Consider the following 10,301-nt stretch of genomic DNA (forward strand, 5'->3'; position numbering starts at 1 on the left):
ACCACACCTAATACCCTACCTTCCTAACCGCCAGCGACCATACCTAACCGGCCAACAGACCAGACCCGAGCCTACCGACGGCAATCGATTGGCACGCAAGCCTGCCATCATTTCTCTCGACCAATCGCGCGGCTCTATCCGCCACCGAAGGCGGCGCCATTACGCCGTGACGTCATACCCAACAACCCCGACGACCTCTCGCGGCGACGCTTTCACCCCTCTACCTTCCCGGGATCCTGTTCTCTCCGTTCGCCGTCGAGTTTCTCTCTCTTCGACTAACGGTCTCGCCTCCTGCCCTCCGACGTGTCCACGCGTTTCTCCTCTCTCCCGCGACGCTCTAGCCTCTCCACCGGGTCGCCAGTGTTTCGTCCACGCGTTCTTCCAGCTCCAAACTCACCCCGAGCTATCCCCCCTCGACCCACGGACCCGCTGGACCACGGCTCCTCCGCGGATACACTCGCTATCCCCACAGGCTCTCCGAGCGTCCCGTGTCGCGTCGTTTCGTTTCGTTTCTCCCCGAGCTACACGCGCTCTCTTCTCCTCTATTCCCGGCTATCCTTCCGACCGCCCGCGCGACACCCCCTCGGATCCATCAACCCTCTTCGTTCATCCCGAGCGAACCGTGTCGCGAGGTATCCTTCTTTCAATCGGGTCCAGTGACCTTCGAATCTCTCGCGCGCGGATCGACGCGGCAACGGGGGTGGATCGGTGGCCGCGATCGAGGTGTCGCAGGATCGTTCGCGGGCCGAGGATCTTGCGATTAGATCGATTCGAGGCGGTTCGAGGATGCGATTTCGATGCCGCCGAGGGAATCGACGCGCCTCGGATGCGCCTTTTCAGGTAATCTTGCCGATCTCGTTCTGCCGGCTTCGCGCCGAAATGTATGCGGCCGAGACGAGCAATTATGCTCGTCGTTGCGAGACTTATTTTCGGGAGAAATGCGCTTGCGCTGCCCGGGAAATTGCGCTTGAGATGTGATAAATTTTCGATAGGAAAAATTGTCGAGGAAGGAAGCGCATTTTTTTCGGATCTCCGTTTCTTCGAACCTGTGCAAACGATTTTTATTTTACACAGTGATCCGCGGTCCAGTGATTAGGGTTGTTTGAGGATCTTGGACTAGGTCGAAGAAAACAATCAGTGGAACTTTCTGCTCGCGAGCCGTACCAACTGCGTAGGCATTTATATCTTATCGCATTTCTCCGAGGTATCGCGCTTTCTTTCGAGATTGCGATTTTTTTCACCGCAGCGTGGGAGAACCCGGCGATTAATCCAGGGGCACGTGGACGGATCGTTGAATCATGGACTGTGGTAACGCAACCGCGTCGGTGGAAATCGTAGATCCTACGTAGATCGGGCATGATTTGTTACCGCACCTGTTGTCGTTCTCGCGCTGTAAACTACAGTCTGATCTGTCCTCGGCGCAGGAAGCAACTCGCCTAAACATTGCATCTGGGATCGCGCATGTTGCGTCGATAAATCCTGTGCGTCGCTTTTGACGCAGAAAGTACGAACACGCCGAGTTCCTCGGTTCGCGCAAAATGTTGCGCGAACGTCGTCGAACGGTAATTGACGCGCGTCGGTCGCATATCGGTGACGCTAATTATTTAACTAGCTTTTGAAATTCGTTTTTCCGTCGTAATATATCAAACGAACCGAATGTTATTGGGACTTTTTAAAACGTAACGAGGTTAAATGAACATCTCCTATGGCAAATGTTAATCTTCTAATTTCGGTTTCGTTAACTTTAGGACGCTTAAGGTGTATCAGAAAGTAATCCACGTAAGAAAGTGTGGAATAAATAATAAGAGTGGAATAAATGTTATTTTCTCTGTTCGAGGTTTATTTATTCCTACGACACTGTTAAATAATATACTTAGGTACCTGTTGATGCAAGAATAAACCCTACAGAAAATTGATAAAAGAACGATGTCAGAATAAACATACATTTTTAAAATTCTGTACATATTTTTTGACCCCCCTTAAGCATGATAGGGTTAATTAAATGATTTTGCTACTAATTACTGCAACTGCTGAGGAGTTTTCAGGGTGTCTAGATACCATACCGGAATAATATTCGAATAATGGCACCGAGACCACCGGGAAGAGCATTATCATCGGCGCCGCTCGCACCGAAATTTCTGGTCTTGGATGCGATGACCGACACTCTCGCGCACGGTGTCATCGACGGAGGAGAGATTGGCCATCGGGCCGATGATTCTTCTCGCTGAGGAGAGGCTTTCCTCGTCGGAGAGCAAACCCCGGAGTTAATTTGCCGGGGTTGCGGGAGCATTAGCTCGTGTCGCGCTTCGTCGTATTCAAATCTCCCATTATATCCCGGTCGACTTGACCCATTTTCTCCTAGCCGGGTCTCTCTCTCTCTCTCTCTCCTTTTTTCCTCCGCTATTCATTCTCCCGTTCGTTCGGCCCTCTTCTCCTCGTCTCTCGTTCGTGAAATCCACAAAGAGGCTCACCAGCCGTTCCTGAAAGAACCTCTATCGGCCGATGCGACTCCGTTTAAGCGGGTTCCTGCGTAGGACCTGTTGCCGCGGCTCACGGGCACACGGGGGGAGAGAGAGAGAGAGAGAGAGAGAGAGAGAGAGAGAGAGAGAGAGTCATCGCGGGCCAGAGAAAGCGAGAGGAAAAGAGAGCGGAACGCATAATGGAAGAATGCGTCATAGATAATCGTAGAGCGCAACCCCGGCCTCGTGCGTCGGCGACAATGAAAGTAACGGCGGACGGATTGGAATCCCATTCGAACTTCGAGTCGTCGTTCGCCTCCGAATGCCAGCCCTTTTCTCCCTTTTCTACCTCGGACCAGCCACCCTTCGAGATATCGGCCCTTCGCGGCGCGCAACTCCTCGCGAGGGATCCCGCTTCCTCCAGCTTTCAATTTTCCGTTTCGCTTCCGAGCCTCCGCTATGCCTCCAACTAACTTCTACGATCGATGATTGGGCCTGATGCGAATCAAATCGTCGAGAAACTACTGAATACGATCCCATGATACAGGCGTTTGTATATCATATACGCTAATTTGTCGGCTCATTCGGTTACTTCTTTCCGATTCGCGTTCCTTTGAGTTCGAAATAATGAACAAAGAGTTAGGGTCGTTGGTTCAATGTTAACAGAATTTCGACCACATTTTATCGTTCCAACAATGCTTTGTAAATCTTTTATATTTTATTCCTGCAGGATTCTAAATGTATTATTTATCAGTTTTGCAGAACTAGGTATAACTCGAAGAGAAAACATAACATTTGCAGCACTCTTACGTGAATACGAAATAATTCTCTGTTAATGTATAAATATAAACGAATGAAACTAGATTTTGACTAACAGGAATCCCCATTATTTCGCAGGCGTCTCATGAAACTAATTTACCGAATCGGCGGGCAAAGAATCGAGGAAACTAGCGACGCCGAAAGTTTTATCGGCCGCAAATCTGCAGCAGCCGCCGCTCGATTTCGGACTTCGATCGGTATGAAACATGAAATATCGCGTCGGTAGCTGGTTGCAATTATGCACGGTCGAGTGGCCGTACGTTCGATAAACGGAGAAGGTCGGCTCGATAAGATTATCGAGCCGATAAGCGATCGGTGCAAGGTCTGGGTTGAGTCAATGCTACGATCGGCGGATCTCCGGTTGAGTCAGCCGCGAAAAGAATCACGGATCGGGAGTACGTATTGCGGCCGGGAGAGTCTCGCCGGGCAATAAATCTCAACGGCCGGCAAAGGGTAATCAGAGGAAGGATTGCGGACGCGAACCGGCGACGACTGTGGACGCGAACGAGAAACCGCAAGCGGAGAATCGGCGAGCAGAGTTTTTCGAATGACCGCGCCGCCTCGTCGGCTGGGAAAGTCCCGCTCGTCGATGACTCCGTCCGAGTGGCCGAATATTGACGCCTGCTTAACGAACCCGCGAAAATTTATTGCTAATTGTGTTGGCCGGCGTGTCGCAGGTCCGCAGAGCAGCCGTAAGCGGAGCTTTTGTTTGAGGATCGATCGGCATCAGGGTCTCCGGTGCGAGGTACCTGCTTCCGCAACGAACCGGCATATAATAAACCTGCGCGAAAATACCTGTGCTTCCTCGACCCGTAGAACCTGTTAGGTTCGCAGGATACGCTGCCACTAATTAACGCGCCCGGTTCTCGCCTGGCCCGCGAAAACTATCCGCTCTCTCCCTCTGCCTACGCACTTTCAATCCGCTACGAATGCTCGCTGCAAATGCGTTTCGCGAAATTCGACGGCCGAAGCGTTCGAATTGCAACCCGATAGCGGATGTCCGTCAGAATTCCACGGTACCCGTGGTTAAATCTTGAACATCGCGATGCTCATTTCTTCCGGATCATCTGTATTTTATTAGCCCGTAATTAATAATAATAATAATTCTATAAACGAGTAATTTTATATGCGAACCTTTTACGGCAGAATTAAAGTTTCGAGGCGAAGTAGAAATTCGTTTTGTGTAGTTCGCCCGTTTGCATCGCGAGGAAGAATTAAATGTATGTAATGACCGGACTGCGGATTTTATGCGTTTCCGGGAGAACTGCACAGGCCGTATACGAAACAGGAAAGGCATCGGATGGATTCGAGGATAGCGTTACATTATTTTCGATGCTTCTTACATCGCCTTCCGACGATTTTTATTTTGCCTAAAGATCCGCAGCCTATTAACGAATGAACGGTTCAGTGAACCGCGATGAGCGAACGGGTGAACGCTTCAACTTCTTCACGACGAGGTTGCTCCAATCCAGTTCTCCTAACGCGAGAATATTTTTAGATACATCGAATGTTTTCCATCGTTCCGTGAAATTCCAGCCGGCGAGACCGTAAAATCTGCAATCTAGATCCAGTTCTCGAGTTCCTAGCTAGGCAAAGACGTTTCTATCGTCAATTTCTCCCTCTCCTCGACGTATAGTTTTCGACATACGTGCTTTCCGAAGCTCGCGGTCCGCTCGCATTCGCCGGATTAAACGTGCCGGGAAGCGTGTCGACGTATCCGTTGGACACAACAAGGACAATTCCTACGAGGCGTGAAAAGAATTTCTGAGAGCGGACAATGGGAACGGATGAAGCGCGGCGGACAGCCTCATTTGGCCTGCTGACGGCGATCGATTAACAACGATAATGGGAAGGTTCTCCGGGAATTTCGGGAAAATTATCGCGCGTTATCGGCGAGCCGCGGCAGACGTCGCCGTGAAAACAGAAAGTGGCGTCGCGGGGTGCGCGCGCGATTAATGCCGGCGCGATGCGGCGCGGCGCGGCGTTCCGGCCTGGTTTTCGGGCGACGGAAGGCTGCGACACGCCACAAGTGGCACATAAACCGCGCGGAATAAGTGGATTGATTGGTCGTCACTGGAAATAAAAGGGGAAAAAAGGCGGGGAAGGAGAAGGAGAGAACGAGAGGAGGATCGAGAGCACCGGCTCGCGGAGTAGACACGAGAAACTGTACAATAAGTCGGGCCCCGACAATGCCGTGTACCGCGGGCGGTCTTTGTGATTCAAATCAATGTTTGCGATACTCGATGGCACGCTGCTTTTGTGCGCGCGGCGAGCTTTCGTTTAAGCGGATACGTAGGTACCTGCGCGTACACGTACCTATCGAGCACCCGAGCCCCGATAGTCTTCTTTTCCAACGATTTGCCATCTCCTCTCGGCCATTTTTACCGTCCGCCCCTCCGGGGCCCGGATCCTTCTCCTTCCAATTGGCGATCTCCTTTTCACACGGGACCTCACATTGTATCGTTATTACGCCAGTTTAATTGGATTTCACAGGTACTCGAGATCTCACCTTTTTCCGACCGGCGTCGATTCTGAATCGCCCGATCGGAAGATTTGCTGCCAGACAGCGCGTGCAAGCTCTCCTTCGGCACACCACAATGCTGACGTAACCCTTTTGTAGGCACAATCTTTCGTTCGATCCATTTCGAATTTGAAATCGATGCTATGCGGTTTCTAGCAGCACGAACACGCAAGAGATTGTAATACGTATTTTTTTAGTATTTTATTGGCGGCGTAGATCGAGTTACTTGGCTACCTTTTCGTTCTTTGTGGAGGAATATTTATTTGGATTATTTATTTGTACCCTCTGTTTAAGTGGTGGATCGTTTTTGGTTTCATTTTACATGTGAGAATAAAATTGCGAGCGGAGGAGTGAGGAGACTTGTTGTTAAGATAAGTAATTAAAAAGGCTAGGTTGTTAACCGGTTTTAGCTGTTGCAATCTCTTTGGATAGTATACGCGTGGCTGTTATAATTAGACTGTGGATTTTATGCGTTTATGATAAAAATTAATAGATCGAATGCGAAATAGCAATTTATACGATTTCAACATGTTCTTGTATTACTCTGCGGACTCCATTAATTAAAATATCGAATTAAGTTGTGTCGGAGAGAATGACTGTTTTCTTTTCCTATTTTGTTATATACCTAACTCAACCAGTATACAGCTGACTAGTTAATCGGATAATCGTCTTTCGAATGGACGTTTCCTGTTTCGGAAAAACATTCAGCTGGTCCAAATTACTTCAAAAAATGAGACGATGTTCTCAAGACCATTCGTATGAAACATTTTATTGAACGAAGAGCTGCGCGACGCGCGAGGAATATGCTGCACCAAGTCTCCGGCAATCGAAGCGCATAAAAAACGCATCGAGGTAAAATAAATATACCAGCTGAAACGGCAGTCTCGGACGACTAGAGATTGGCTCCCGTGACAGGCAGAATCTCGCCGGGCACAGAGATTGACAGACAGTTCGCAACGAAATCGAGAATCGAGCGTCGTCGAGCATTTCTCGCGTATCGAAAGAGAAACCGCGAGGCGAACGGGGCGCAACAATGGCGCTGTGTACGCCATTGTCGTTCACCATTATCTCCGTCCCATTAACCGCGTTTATGCGAAGGCGGTCGACCTCCTCGGTCGGCCACGGTCGAACTTCTATCGTACCAAGAAAAAAAGCCGGCCGCGACGCGGCGGTGGTGCAGGACGCGCGGCGGGGGCGGTAAAAAAAACAACGGCGAGGAGACCGAAGGAATTCGTGGGCGTGCAATTGCCAACAGGTGATACCATTGGGGCCTTCTCTTGGAGCTCGAATAATAAGAGAAAGGCGAACAGCGAGCGGCAGGGAGAGAGGCAGAGGCGCAGAAAGTCGCATCGGAGAAGGAGGGACAGAGGACGGGGGTGGAAATCAGTAGGGGGGGGGGAGGGTTGCCGGAAGGGTGGCCAACAAAGTCTTTGTCGTTTCGAGGACCGATTACAAAGCCCGATTGTTGCCCTTCTTCGGGATCGAACAATGTAAATAGCAATACACGCTTCTACGTTAAGTTAATCATAACTTGTCCCCAACTATTCTCTTCATTCCCCAATCGAAAACTTATTTAACGTAAACAGACGCATAGATTTCTCTTCTCTTTTTCCCAGACTGACGATTACTACACATTTTTTACAGCATCATAGCTACAGACGCTCAGATTATCCACGAGAATGGATTCATTTCCGGACAGATCACAAAAATCCAGAAAACCAATTCCACTAGTCTCAGTAACTGGTTCAAAATTTTGCTGTCCACCTAGGTGGACCGGTTACTGAGACTAGTGGGATGGATTTCCGGACAGATTCCAAAAATCAGGAAAACCAATCCTACTAGTCTCAGTAACTGGTCCTCCTAGGTCGATAGCAAAATTTTGGACCAGTTACTGAGACTAGTAGGATGGATTTCCTGATAGATTGGGATGCGAGTGTAGATCGATTTTTTGTAAATGTTATGATTACTCTTGCTAAAAATATCCCAGTTCCGCCCATTGGCCACCGAGACATTGCTGTAGACTGTTTTGCACGAAATCGTATATTCGAGCTCATTGTTATTTTATCAGACAATAAGATGCGGCGGAGGCATTTGTTTTACTTCCGGGTTGCACAAGTGCACCTGGAATGGAACCTCTACGTTTCGGCGATATTTCGTTTTCTCATTAAGTTCGTTACTCGCATGGATGTACACAGGTAGGTTTACTTTCAAATGGTCGCTGGTGCGCCGGTTGTAAATGGTTGTAAATGGTTGTAAATGTTATCACTCGGCACACCGAGAATATCAAGCAGAACGAATCTTCGACGGGAAATGGAAAAAAAATATTTTCGTCAGGTAGCCAAACGCCGGCGCGGATTTTCCAACATATTTTATGACAGTCGGCCGGTGACTCATTAAATCGTGCGCAGTCAATCCCTGTTTTACGGAGGTCTTCCCCCGAAGGTATTGAAACGAAGGGATACCTGAGGATGGTCGATGCGCCAAGGGATATCCAGAAGGTCGTATAAACGGGATCGGTCGCGCATAGGTCTAGGGAAGGGTTTGCGACCCCGTTTCCAGCGAAACGTCGTAAATTTGGGTCAGTACGACCCCGTACCTGGTGCAGAAAAGTGCTGTTATAAAAATTCGCCGGTCGTAAAACTGCAGTCCTCTGGCTTGATTGGGTCGCTAAGGGGTGTGGAACTTTCCTCGAGTAAATCAAGGAGCGCGATTATGGTGTCGACTTAATCGCGTCGATAATTCCCTAGCTGGAATTCAACATTTTGAGCGGGACAATTAGTCTGGTTTCGGGAATGACAACGTGTAAACTGGCTTCGAACACGGATCGTATCGTCGGACGACACCGAACGAAAGCTACGTCGTCGATTATATGTCAACGGAATACGTTAGATTTCCTTTCGCTGTTTAGCGATACCGCGCTCTGTCTAATTGCAACGATTAGATGCAATTATCGGCAATTGTCGCCGCGAGTTCTCACCGGGAACGACTAAAGACGTCGTTGTGCATCGGCGTCAGGTGCGCTTTGACCGTGAAAATTATGAAACGCCTCGCGCGAGTGCGAAGAATGTTAGAGGCACGCTGTTTTCCAGACAGCGAATTCCTCGGATGCACTCTTCTTCATTCTCTAATCGCAACGTGGAGATCCTTTTCGTGGTAAAGTTACCTTCAGAGGATAAAATCGATTAAATTTCAATGTCGTTCCGTTCTCTTATTCTTTTGCAACTCTGTTAGCCCGATTTAACTCTCTAATGGCATTTTTCAGAAATCCAGCGAAATTTATACCGATCTACATATTGATTTCATACTGATCTCTGATATACTGATCTACGACAGCGATCTACTGCATGACTGTTGCAACCGTGAATTTTCTTTAACTTCCATCGAACACACGATCTTTTATGTATATTATGAATATTATATACTCGATGAATATTATGAATATTATATACTTTATGAATATTATGAATATTATATATTTTAGGAACATTAACCCTCTGCACTCGAGCGATGTCTCTGGGGCCAATAATTATTGATTGGATGTACGGAATAAATTTATACCTAGAGAGAAACGAGCTTCGCTTATTCTCTCCAATGCTGGATAAATCGAACAATGCTGTTAATTTATATTCGACTTATTAAAAATGCTAATAATGAGCAGAAATTGTTATTTAAATCCTGTTCGTCGTAGCCAAGGTAAAGAATCTTTATTGTTCGAGTGGCCAATTTTCATAGCGCTTACAAGACGCGGAGCTGGCAGTCGAGGAAGCCGGAGCAACGAACGAAATTTTCGGACGCACGCGCCCGCCAATTAGCGGGATTATCCGCGGTAATTATAATCGGCCGATGATTTCTCGTCCGATGTCGCTCATCGGCGTGGCCCCGCAGGGCGTTCTCGGCGAGCAATGGGATCCGGGATCAGTCCCGCGGGACTAAAAAGGCGAGTCTCTCGCATGCACAGGTGTACAAATAAATTGCGCGGGAATCGGATTGGCTCGCCTCCGGTTCTGGCTGCATCATTCTCGCTGATTGCCGCGAGCGGACGCGCGTGCAACCGCTTGGTCTCGGCTCGGCTCCGCTCGTACGCGAGGCGCAACCCGTTCTACGATTATGCCGGTCCGCGCAAATCAGAATCTCATTGCGCTGTCATCGGCCCGCCGCGTCCTTTCTGACGACGTAATCTCCCCTGCCACGTTGCATTCTACCTTCTTCCACCCTTTTTCTATCGACTTTTATTTCGTTACGTAGCCGCTTCCCTTCTCTTCCTTTTTGGTTCGGCAACGTTCGAAAATTCACGCCTTACCGAGATTGAAATCATCGGCCGCTTCAACGTGTCGTCGGCCAATTTAACGATCATTCATCGGCCCCCGGTGCCCGCCTTCGATAGACGCGGACGGTGTAATTAAGGTAATCACAACCGGCGTCTCGGGCAGCGTCTGAGAATACGCTGATTTTTCTAGCCGGGCTAACTGTTTTCTCCTGGGACACTCGCCGGCGTTGTGCCG

The sequence above is a fragment of the Megalopta genalis genome, chromosome 4 (genome assembly GCF_051020955.1).
Source record: "Megalopta genalis isolate 19385.01 chromosome 4, iyMegGena1_principal, whole genome shotgun sequence".
NCBI classification, from domain to species: domain Eukaryota; kingdom Metazoa; phylum Arthropoda; class Insecta; order Hymenoptera; family Halictidae; genus Megalopta; species Megalopta genalis.